The following is a 12,891-nucleotide window of genomic DNA, read 5'->3' as shown; positions in this document are numbered from 1 at the left end:
GAGAAGCTGTTGTGGATGAGCTCCTTTATATATTTATTTCAAACTGTGATTATATTTAGGGTTGAATGCACATATTTTATCTCAGATACAGATAACAAATGTATTCAGAAAATATAGAGGTGGAGTTTTAGTAATTAAGTATCTTTATTTCTTAAAAATAAAGTCAAGAATAATAGTGCATTTCAAGATTATTTTTGGAAACATGTTTACAAGTATAAGTGAGATCAACCTAAGAAAATAAAAATACAGGATATTATGATCTAAAATGATTTAGAGTTTTTCTAGTAATAAATGTATGCATTTTATAGTTATCTTTGTTGGGAGGATCGAAGAGTCCTCTATTTTCTCTGTTGGAAGTCCTTTGACCTTGAAAATAAGGTCACCCTATTGAAAGTAATTTAATCAACAGATGTGTTGAAGCACTTGGAAATGAATTTGTCTTTAATTTGTGAAACATTTCCCTTTTGCTATTAAATCTTATCAAGTGAAATTTGCATGAAAAGCAATTGTAGCATCTTAGAGGTGACTTTGAATAAGTTTCAGTTGAATATCTATGAGTTTGAACATCAGTGCATAATTCACAAATGCTATCTTCATCAAAATTTATATGTATTTTTTTTAATAACATTGCTCTTAATTCTACAAACAAAATTATTTCATTTTTTGGAAAGGATATCTGAAAATTTTAATGAACTTGCCTATATAAATATTCTAGGATAATGACATATGGTGCAAGTATTTTTACATAATCAGTCCCAAGATAGGATTAGCTAGTCATGTGTAACCAACAGATGTGTGCTTATAACAAACATACTTTGGAAACTACTGCCACTCTGTTAGATGCCCATAGATTAAATATTTCTAGACACTTGGCTTGAATTCGTAATGACACAAGACTACAATCATGGTAGATAGAATGTTTTTAAAGAACATAATCTCTGTTAAATGTCAAACTTGCTTTTTCATAATTTTAGCAGACATATTCCTACTTAGTACAATATTTAAATGGTTAACTAGAATCAAGTAAGAACTAAGATCCCAGCATAAAATAGTTTGTCAGGATTGTCTCCTTTGGTTATTGGGAAGTGTTATCAACGTCTGCTCAATCATCCTCTTTGACCTTAATCTAACAGCAATGGAAAATCCGACAGATATTCGAAACAAGCAATTGCTTGACATGTTAGAGAAACATTTTGATTTGACAGAAAAGAACAAAAAACATTTTCTTTAATAATGTGAGCTGTCAGTGAACAGAGAGCAATCTTGACCCCTGAGAACTCATTGTTCATTCAAAATGGTTTAGGGCACTGCTGGGTTCTGGCAGAAGCTGTACTTTTATAAACCAACTACTCAGATTTAAATAATAGAACTAGTATATTTGCTAGGAAAAAAACCCTGTCATTGTAATGTATAAAATGCTAGGCAAATTGTTGACTGGTGGATATTTCCTGATGCCACATACATAAGATGTATGTCAGGGCAAAGCCACCAAGGACGTAGTTTTACCTGAGACAACAAACAGGAAGTGACTACTCCTGTAAAAAGGGAGCTAACCACCTCCTCACCTCCCTCATGGCCACATCGTGGGTTGCTGAGCCCATGGATAAAACACAGCTGCCAAAGAGAAGGCAGTCTGCTGTACTCTAGTCTTAAAGACAGAGCAGTGCATCATTATCTAAACACTTCCTTGGTCAGGAAGAAAAACTAGGAATTGCCTGATATTATAAATGAGGGTCCTGAGAGAAGAAATTTATATCTAAGTTTCACCATAAGGAGCTAGGAAAGAAAGAAATTCAGACTGAGCAAGAATCTAGCCACTGTGATAAAGAAATGTCATTAGTTCTTTAATGAGAAGGAACTGGAGACACATATTTCAATACACTTTAAATCCTTTATAGTTCATTGTATGTCTTTATAACAAATCTTCTGGAGTTTTCATCACAGAATGTGTGTTCAGTCAGTCTCTACTTGTTTTAATAAAATTCTGAGTTTTAACTGAGTCCTCCACATGTCAGTATATACAGATAAATACTGAACAAGACGTATCCTAATTGATAAGTAGAATGAAAGATTCTAGTTCCCACACTGGGAAAAGCAGTTAGGAAGTAACTTTTTATTATTAGTTAATTATGGAGGCTTCTGAGATCGGTGAAGAGCCTCATCTCACAATGTATGTTAAGATGCCAAATCTGTTTATTTATCCACTTGTTTTAAACCACTGGTGAGCTGAAGAATATATCAGTAAATATTTTCTTATGTTTGAAAGTATCCTTAAATACATAAAAATTGATTTAAATGGATATTATTGTTTATTATATCATAAATACATTGTTTATGAAGAGGGAAAATGGATTATTCAAAGAGTAGTCCTATTTTAAAAGGCTGCTTGGAAAAGAATAAACAAAAATAGTTAAGCCACTCCATGTTTCAAAATATAAAAAATGAATTAAAAGCAAATAACAATAAACCATAAATAGTAAAGATGTTGATAAATACTTTTATACTCTTGAAGCAAAAGAGACTTCCCTAAGAATATCAAAAGTGAAACCATATATCATACGTCAAAAATTACTGTTAGCAGTGTCACACGACAGTATAAAGTCACGTGACTACCTCAGGGGCAAATACAACAGATATACCAAGAATGACATCCTTAATGAAAATGTTCTTACAAATCATTTAGAGAAAGACAAACACTCCCAACAAAAACACAAGAAAAACATGAACAAGTAATGCACTAAAGAAGCCTATTTGGCTGATAAAATTGTTCAAAATAAATAGTCAAATTCCATTGTAACTAAAGGAAAGTAACTTAAAACAACAATGAAATTCTACTTAAGGGCCGTTAAATTACCAAATACATATGAGAAGAGATATCCATCATTGATAGAGGTATGAGGACAATGGATTTTCAGATACGGCTAATGGCCTTGAACATTTGTCAGATTTTCCACAAGTTATGTGGCAAGATGTACAAAAACAAAAATTCTTATAAGTCACTTTTAGGAATTCATCTTACTGTACTCCTGTAGATATTTGTGGTTTAGTAACTCTTGTCACGTCCAGACAGCCAAATAATTGGTATTGCTGGAAACGTGTAGAAGATCCTAATGTAGTTGTTTTATTATAATAGTAGTCATTTATTTCTGGGCTAACAGTGACTTTTATTTTATCTTTTCCTTTCTCCATTCCTATGAATTTATCTTAAGAAAATAACCTGGATTCTGAACAAAGGCTTACAGATGAAAATACTTATTTCATATCTATCTAGATCTGAAGCTTCCTATAGGTCTCATATTTGGAATTGGTGAATACATTATGACACATTAATATAATGCAGCTTCTGGAAGAGGTGTTTCAACTTTTCTATAGCACATCATTAATGTAAAGTATATTCACACATTCATGCACCATAATCACATTCAGATCTGTATTATAAAGAGAAAATGTCTGAAATATACAGCACAGTTTAGTTGGGGATATGTTTGAGTAGCATGAGGTGGACTAATGTTTAAATATTTCTTTCTACTTTTAAGTAATTTTTGAAATTCAAACAACAAACTTTTATAAATAAAAATGTTATTTCCCTCAAAAAATATGTATAGGTACTTACAACTAGGATATACAACCATGCACTGGGGCTTTGGGGAGGAAAAAATGAAAAAGAGGAAGATTTGCAACAGATGTTAGCTCAGGGAGAATCTTTCCCTGTAAAAAAAAAAAAAATGTTTAGTTTGTTTTTAATGTCATACTTAACGTATATACTATTAGGTTAGGTTTAAAAAATAGACTACAATTTTTTTCTGTAGGATAGGATCAAATATATATCTAACTTTATACGCAGATTAAAAATAAAGCATAATTACGAACGACCAATTTCTTCTTTATATTCTTTAATTTTCCACTTTATTAATTTAAAATTAGGAAGATGTTATGAAATAAAACTCATAAGAAAATTTTTCTTCAAAATTAGTTAGGTAGAGTAAAAACTCAATGTAAATAGTCTACACTTTACATGAAATCCATAAAATGTGGCATCATAACCACATTTATTTCAAAGTAGATACATAAGGAATTTTGTGATGTTTATGAAAACATTGCCAGATATCGATTTCCAGAATCACATGATGAGAAATCTTGCTGACATGATTTTTATTTTTTTATGACAAGAAGATCGTTATTTGGATCCCTGACATTTAGAACTACCAAAATTGTATTGGACTGTCCATTCCGTGTTTACAGTGTTCCAGCAATTCCCTGAAAATATAAAGCAGCAGAAACCAAACAACATATTACATCCAACAGTGCTGTCTGATTATTTAAATGGAAATAAAGCGTATAAATGTTAAAGAAAAAGAAGTCTCACTAGCCATGGCAACTTTAGTTCACTCTAGTTCTGGGATGCATATTGTGTTAATGGGCTAAAACAGTCCTCAACTTAATTACAAGTTCTTTGGTGGATAACAGCATTCTTGTATCATTGGACAAATTAAATTGGCCTATTTAAAACACTTATAGTATTCATTAGATAACCCTAGCATTATTCAGTCTCGACGACTTTGCAAATATTGCATATAGCTTCATTTGGGATAGCAATAATATTTTTTCTGACATTCTGGAACAGAGAAACAATACATATCAAACTAAAAAAATGCACTGGACGTATTTTCTTTGGAATTATTTCTTGAATGGTAGTGATTGTTTTCTTCTGCATTATTTTTTTCTGCGTTAACATATACCAGTTGGGGTAAGGAGCATACAAAACTTTCAAACAGGCTATGATGTATCACATATGCAGCCCCTCCCGCTTTCTTCATTTTATTTCAGGCTATATGAATCATTTATTTACTAATTTATTTTTTAGAAGATTTGTTGATAATATATTCTTTCAAAAAGATTTAAAGTGGCTACTGTAATTTTCACAAGCTTTATGAAATCACCACCAAAAGAGAAGCAAAAATGAGATATTTGAATTCTGAAACAAATACTTTTATATGCAATTCTTTTAAGCTCAACATCTATGCATTCTTTTATTTAAAGTAAGCTACTAGTAAATCTGCAAGTCTTCCTCTCTTAAAAAAAAAAGTCTCATCATTAAAAGTTGGCAAATATCACCCTTTTCTTTCCTTTGGCATAGATATGTTAAAATGTATTGGTGCAGCATCGGGGAAAAAAATCTAACTGGTTAAAATTGCTAATATAAAACGTGTGATTTCGTTGGATTTGCATGCCCAGTGACCTGTGCATGTAAGCAGGAGTTCCATGCTAACTGAGTCAGTTAACACGAGGATAAGAACTGGGAGGGGTGCTGACACCCGCCCACATCCCTGCAATGATGAAGTGCTGTTCTGCCATTTCTTGTTGAGCAGTCCTCGTTGGAGTTAACCAAATATCAAATTCCTTATGTTAAAGACATTTTCTTATATTCAGCAGCTGAATATTATTTAGTGGGAAATGTGGATTTTTAAAATATTTTTACTGAGATAATTAACCGTGTGGGGAAAATACTCTATTTCAATTTCAAAATTTAGCATGAACTACAGATGAATTTTATTAACTTTCAAAAGTATTTGCTGGGCCGGCCCCGTGGCTTAGCGGTTAAGTGCGCGCGCTCCGCTACTGGCGGCCCGGGTTCGGATTCCGGGTGCGCACCGACGCACCGCTTCTCCGGCCATGCTGAGGCGGCATCCCACATACAGCAACTAGAAGGATGTGCAGCTATGACATACAACTATCTACTGGGGCTTTGGGGGAAAAATAAATAAATAAATAAATTAATTAATTAAAAAAAAGTTAAAAAAAGTATTTGTTGATATGAAGAGAAACAGTTGACTTATGCATATTTATTCTACAATTTACCACCTTAGTGGACTCTAACTTGTTCTATATGTTTTATTTTATTTTTTTACTAGTATTGGGCTATATAATCATATCATGTACAATGAAAAATTTGTTACCTTGTTTTCAAAAGATATATCTCTTATTTTTGTCACATTGCTTTGTTAGAACTTCCAGAAAATTAAAAAAAAAACATGAATCCAGGCATTCCTTTTCTAACTTTTATTTTTGAAAAAGTCTTTGGGGATTTTCTCATAAAGCCAACTGTAGTTTTGAATTAGTGTTTTACAATTAAAGAAAACATACTTTGAATTGTTGGATACTAGGTATGCTTTGAACAGTAATTAATTTGGAATTTTGCTTGCATATCAATAATTTAAATATGTATGTATTCTAGTCTTCACAAAATGCTTTTATTTCATCGCTGATTTTAAAAATAATTCATGTTTAGTGGAAAATAATTCAAATATTACAAGAAGCTAGTTAGGAAAAAGCAATACTACTTATAAGCCTACTAAAAACAAAGTGACATGATAATGTATAGATTTTCATTATTTTCTATGAGATGTCCATGGACATAAGACTTTCTAAAAATGGGATTTTAACATGTGGATTGTTTTATACATTGCTGTTTTAATATAACTGTATAGTGTGGACACATATCCATACAAATAAAATATAGACTTACATCATCATTGAATTATTGAGTAGTTTTCATTTGTGTGGATATATCCTGTTTATTTTTTGAGCCCCAAATTTAAATATTCATGTTGTTTCAAATTTTGACTTTGGTTCCTAGAAAATATATTTCCTTTTCATTCTCCCTGCCTGTCTCTTTCTGACTCTTTTTTTTGTCTCTCTCTAGACATAACACACATGCACACACTAATAAGGAAATCTCCACATTCAGAAAGAACACAAACAAGAGTAATAGCTTAATCACTTACCCCATAGTGGCCCCAGTGGGGAAGGTGGAGAGGGCAGAAGCTGACAGTTACTGCCCACATAGGCTGAAGGGAAAAAAGTCATACATTCACGTGAGATACAAGAAAGGGTAATAGTTGAGTATGACCAGGAACAAATGAATGCACTCAGTAACAATAAAAAATAATTAATTAGCCTGATGTCTGGAAGATTCACCTCAACCTACGTACATCTAAAAGACATAGGCTTACCTCTTAAAATTATGGCTACAATCCCTCTACTTTTTGTACAATGAAAAATATTAGCATAATTATATATCTTAAATTGTATATTTGGGTTGAACCTACTGGAAAAAGTATTAGAGAATTCAGTAAGTTATAGAACAGAATATAGTTATTTTACAGCATGAAATTACTAATGTATAACTAAAACAAACAAATAAAACAGATGGTTGGGTTGGGAGAGAAGAGAGAATAGATCTTCCTATTCTTAGATACTTTCTATCTAAAACAACACCCACACTAACAGTTTTATACATATGTCATTTTATGTTTTTGCTAATATTTATTTGGGAGCTTGATGGGTCAAAGGATAAATACATACATCATTTTGATCATTTCCTTTTACTTGATATTTGCACTATATCAGAACATTAAACACTGTCCTAGAAAATCTCACAGAAATAAAGACAAGTACTTCCATGAATTTATGATTGTTAACCTCAAATAAGCCCTCACACTACCCAGCAAGCCTACTGATTTTCTCTTAACCTACTATATGGGGTGGGCGAGTGCCATATCAGTTAAGTTTGCACGTTCTGCTTCAGCGGCCCAGGATTCGACAGTTCAGATCCTGGATGTGGACCTACTCACGGCTCATCAAGCCATGCTGAGGCAGTGTCCCATATAGAAGAGCTACAACTCTACAACTATGATATACAACTATGTACTGGGGCTTTGGGGAGAAAAAAGTCAAAAGAGGAAGATTAGCAACAGATGTTAGTGCAGGGTCAATCTTCCTGAAAAAAAAAAAAAAAACCTACTATACCCACTCCTTACCTGTCTACTCACTTTCATCAAGTAACAACAGCCCATTCTCCAGATGGGAGCTTCCTGCTACTATATCTGCAAACCTACCTCCATCTGCACTCCTCCCCTTCTTTTTATTTTTAATATAATTGGGGAGGTGTGCCTCCTCCAAATAAAGTCCCATCTTTATACTCCCTTCTACTTTATCAGAAAACATTCATTATCAAATATCTCTCCAGTATTTAGTTAACATTTTTTCAGTTGAATCAGTCTCATCAGCACTTAAGGTTCTTGAGTATTTCCCATCTTAATAACATGCTCCACTGATTTTCGTTGACTTCCGTGAGACCACATTCCTACCACCTCTCTGAGAGTCCTTTCAGTGTTCTTTGTAAGCTTCTCTTTCTCTACTAGACTGTTGTGTATTGGAGTTCCTCAGTGCTCGGTCATAGTCTCTCCTCTTTTCATTCTATAATTTCTCCCTAGGCAAATTCATCTATATCCACAGCTTCACTTACTGCATAAATGCTCCTTGATGATACCTAAAGCTAAACATTCATGCTTCTAACTCAGATGGCCTTGTCTTCACTCCAGACACTCATATTGATAGCTTAAGACCACAACCCAAATCCTGTCCCCTTTTTTATATATCCCAGGAGCTAAGAATGGTTTTTATATTTTTAAAGGATTCTAGATACGTAAAAAGTAAGTAAACAGAAGAATGTATAACAGTGACAATGTGTGTGACATGAAGCCCAAAATATTTACTATTCAGCCCTTTACAGACAAAATTTGGCAACTTCTATTTTAGATGACTCAAAGTCTCCTAAAAATCAACTAAGACTAAACTCATAGGCTGTACATTCCACCTTCTTAAACAGAGTTCACTCAGTGAATGACTTCATTATTTGTTCATGCATATAAATCTCAAAGCTAGTGCTCATGCCTGTACACCTTTATCTCCTATATCGGATCTATCATTATGTTTTATATTCTGAAGCATTCTGGAATCCATCTACTAGTATTCATTTCAGTGTCCACATCCTGGTTCAATATATCATCATCTCGCACCTAGCTCTGTCCAGCCCACCCCCGCCTCTGCGCTTCACATTGCTACTAGGATCACCTTTCCTCCGTAAATTGCTAATCATTTAACCCCTGATGATTACTCTTCAATGGCTTCTAGTTGACTTCAGGATTATGAAGAGACTCATTACATTGTCCTACAAGGCTCTATATGATCTGACTCCTGTCCTGTTCTCCAGCCCTACGCCACACCACGGTGCCCCTCTCTTTTCTCACTCTAGCCACGTGAACTTTCTTTCTATGGCTTCATTAGGCCATCTCCCTCCAAACCCAGGGCATTTCTATAGGTGATTCCCTGTGCCTGGAACCTTTTACCACCAGCATGCCTCTTTGCTTATTTAATTTAATCCTACTCATCCACTAGATTACACCTCAACAGCACTTCTTTGGAGAAGACTTCCTTCACATCCTATCCTGGTGGGGTGCTATTTTAATACACTCTCTCACAATATTCCTTCTGTGATACTTGGCTAATGTGTCCTCCCCCTCCATATGTTGAAGTTCATGAGAGGAGCTCTGTCTGTTGCTTATCACTGTATTTCCTAATTTTAGCACTCTGTGTGATAACTATAGCACTGAAAATAAATATGTTATTAATGAATAGATTGAGTCTCTGATAAAGGATTTTTATGTAAAATCAGTGGAGAAATGAAAGAATTCAATAAATGATTATGTACAATGGACTAATAATTTTTATAACAATTTTTATAGCCTCATACTATTAATCAAAATAAATCCAAGAGGATTAAATATTTCATGTGAAGTAAAGTACTAGGAGGCAATGTATTTATGGATGACTTTCTAAGCATGACCCCAAAGGGTGAAATAAAAAAGGAAATAACGAAGGGATTTGACTGCATTAAAAAATTAAAAAAACACATCTGCACCCTAAACTTCTGCGTGAAAAAGATATAACCAACGTTAAAAATGAAAATTAGGTGGGCCTGCCCATTGGCCGTAGAAGTTAAGTTCACACGCTCTGCTTCCATGACCCGGGGTTCACAGGTTCAGATCCTGGGAGTGCACTGATGCACCACCGCTTGTCAAGCCATGCTGTGGCAGTGTCCCATAAAGTGGAGGAAGATTGGCATGGATGTTAACTCAGGGCCAATCTTCCTCAGCAGAAAAAAAGAAGGAGATTGGCAACAGGTGTTAGCTCAGGGCTAATCTTCCTCAAAAAAAAAATGAAAATTAGAAAAACAATCTATACAAGAACATTACTAGTCTTCAAACATGTAAAACTCACTCCATTGCCACTGTTTGTTGCATGCATTTCAGCTGAAATCCTAGTAAATATAGACTTCTTTGTTTATTTATGTAGCTTCTTGCCTGTCTAACCCTCATTTGGACATCATTTTATACTAAATTTATCAATGTATGGTTAAGAATCAATAGTGACTGATAAGCAGTAGTAGTCATCAATGTGGAGAAAAATTTAAGGCTGCTTTCTCAGTTCCTACTGGAATGCACTATTATCTTTGAGAGAAAGCAGATTGCACACAGAAGTAGAAAAATTCACTCTACTCATTGAACAGTATTCTACTAAGACTTCTTACATGAATAGAATGCTTCAAGAAACACAGCTTATGGGGCCTGCATGTTCATTTCCTACGAGACCATTCTTTTCCTACAAAAAAATGATCTCATCTTTTGAGCCTTGGATCATTAAATTTTCTGTGTTCTATATCTTTTTTTTCTCTGATGAGGAAGACTAGCCCTGAGCTAACCACTGTTGCCAATCTTTCTCTTTTTGTTGAGGAAGATTGGCCCTGGACTAACATCTGTGCCCATCTTCCTCTACTTTACATGTGGGACACCTGCCACAGCATGGCTTGATAAGTGGTGCTTAGGTCTGCTCTCAGGATCCAAACCTGGGAACCCCGGGCCGCTGAAATGGAGCGTGTGAACTTAACCACTATGCCACCACGGCAGCCTCTATGTGTTCTCTATCTTAAATTCACTGAAGAATTTCTTATCTTCCCCCTCCTTGTGTGTAAATGACTCTATAATGATTGGTTGAAAAGTGAAAGCTCCTGTCATTCCTTTAAACATTTTTTTATGCAATTTAAACATTAATTGGTAGTTCAGTATTTTGTAGGTATATAAATAAACATGTCGACTTGAACATGAAATAATTGTGTCATGAAGATGATGAAATACATTATTCCTCTTCCACATATATGAGTATATTTAAGATTGATAGATTTTGAGAATAACCTTTCATTATCCAATAGTAACACTTTTTTTAAAGAATCCTAGGAGCTGCATTTATTTATTTTTTAGTGATCAGTGTTTAAATTTTATTATATTTATTTTTAGAATTTTATTTTTCTATAATTTTTAAATCAAAGCAAAATCAACACAGTAGCAAATATCACAGGGAAATTTATAAGCATTGAAACAAATTTTTTGGACTGCAATAGCCAAAATTTAAGATATATTGAGACTTTGGAGCCCCATGTTACAGCCTTTTCTTATCTGTGATTATTTAGAAAAAATTATACCCTCTTGAATTGAGTCCATATTTTGTTGATCAGATTAGGTTTAGGAAACATATTGTAGAAGTCAAAATGTAGGCCGGGCATGGACCTACACCACTTACCAGCTGCCATGTTGTGGTGGTGACCCACGTACAAACTAGACAAAGATTGGCACAGATGCCAGTTTGGGGTGAATCTTCCTCAGCAAAAAAAAAAAAAAAAAAAAGTCAAAATCTACATCATTTCATTAAATTTATAACATACCTGATAATCTGTAAACTAGGGAATTGTATAAAATAGTCAAGAAGAGGTAAATAGGTAAATCAGACCAAGCACAAAATTATGAAGTATATTAGAAAAGTTGCTTATCAAATAGTTCGGGAGAATGGGCATCTCTCATCTTATTTCTTCCTTCTACTTAAATAAAACCTTTATCTTTAAGAAGTCACTCCTCATCAAAAATTTTATATGACTCCCTGTAATAGTAAAACAACAATAAAAATTACATTTTAATTACTACAAAAAATAACAGTGAACAGGTGGGGAAAATGGTGCCTATTATTATTTAATTTAAAACATGGTGCTACAACAGAACTTTGTTTGGTGAATGCAAAGCACAGTTCAATGTATCAGGGGAACCTTGACAGAGGGCTTAAGGGCAGTGATGTTTTGGTTAGATCAACTGTTTATAGAATGGCCCGCCTAATTTCAGCACTGTCTGTTACCAGTCATCTCTTCCTAGTCTTAAATTAGCAATCTCCCTTCTAAACGCAAATGGAGAAGCAGCAATCTATTTTAACCATTTTGACTGATGGAAACGACAGTTCATATGGTTCAACCTAATAATGAGAATTCAGACAACAGAGGAATTTCTTTCTTAATTTTGTTGTTCCGGTAGAAATAAATACATCCATTTGACAAATTCACATAGGATACTGCGCTTTTCCTTGAATTTCCTTGTCTTTCCAAATGACTGGTTTCATAAATCATTGATTACAAAGTTTGAGGTAGAAAGAGACTTGGAATATATAAAAGCCAAATTCCTTCATTCTATACATGAGGCAATAATGCTATGAATCATAATAGTGATTTTTTTGGACATACTAAATGCTCAATACTTTACAAAATGCTTTGCATAAAATAGCTCCTTTAATTTTTGTAAAAACCCAATAGTCTCAATATTATTATCATCCACACTTTACAGCTGGAACTAATATCTAAATTTATTCAGCTTCTTTGTTTATGCTCTTGACTGCTGAACTATCATGCCACCATCTGAAAACCCAATGAGATAGATTTCTAATCTTAACCTCATTTCCTAGATGAAAAAACTAAAACCGAAAAAGGTTATGCCCTTACTCCGGGTCACATTTCATGCTCTGCTCCAATGCTGTTCACAACTGGGTCTAAAATAGATTTAAATGTCAGAGCAGTGTTCTTTCTCATAAATACACATTTAACTCAAAATAGCCTTCTATTTATTCTTTCAATCACATCAGATGATAGTATCTTAATTATATGCCATTTTGTGGTTC

The sequence above is a fragment of the Diceros bicornis genome, chromosome 41 (assembly GCF_020826845.1).
Source record: "Diceros bicornis minor isolate mBicDic1 chromosome 41, mDicBic1.mat.cur, whole genome shotgun sequence".
Taxonomy (NCBI): Eukaryota; Metazoa; Chordata; class Mammalia; order Perissodactyla; family Rhinocerotidae; genus Diceros; species Diceros bicornis.
Note: the sequence above shows the minus strand (reverse complement) of the source record.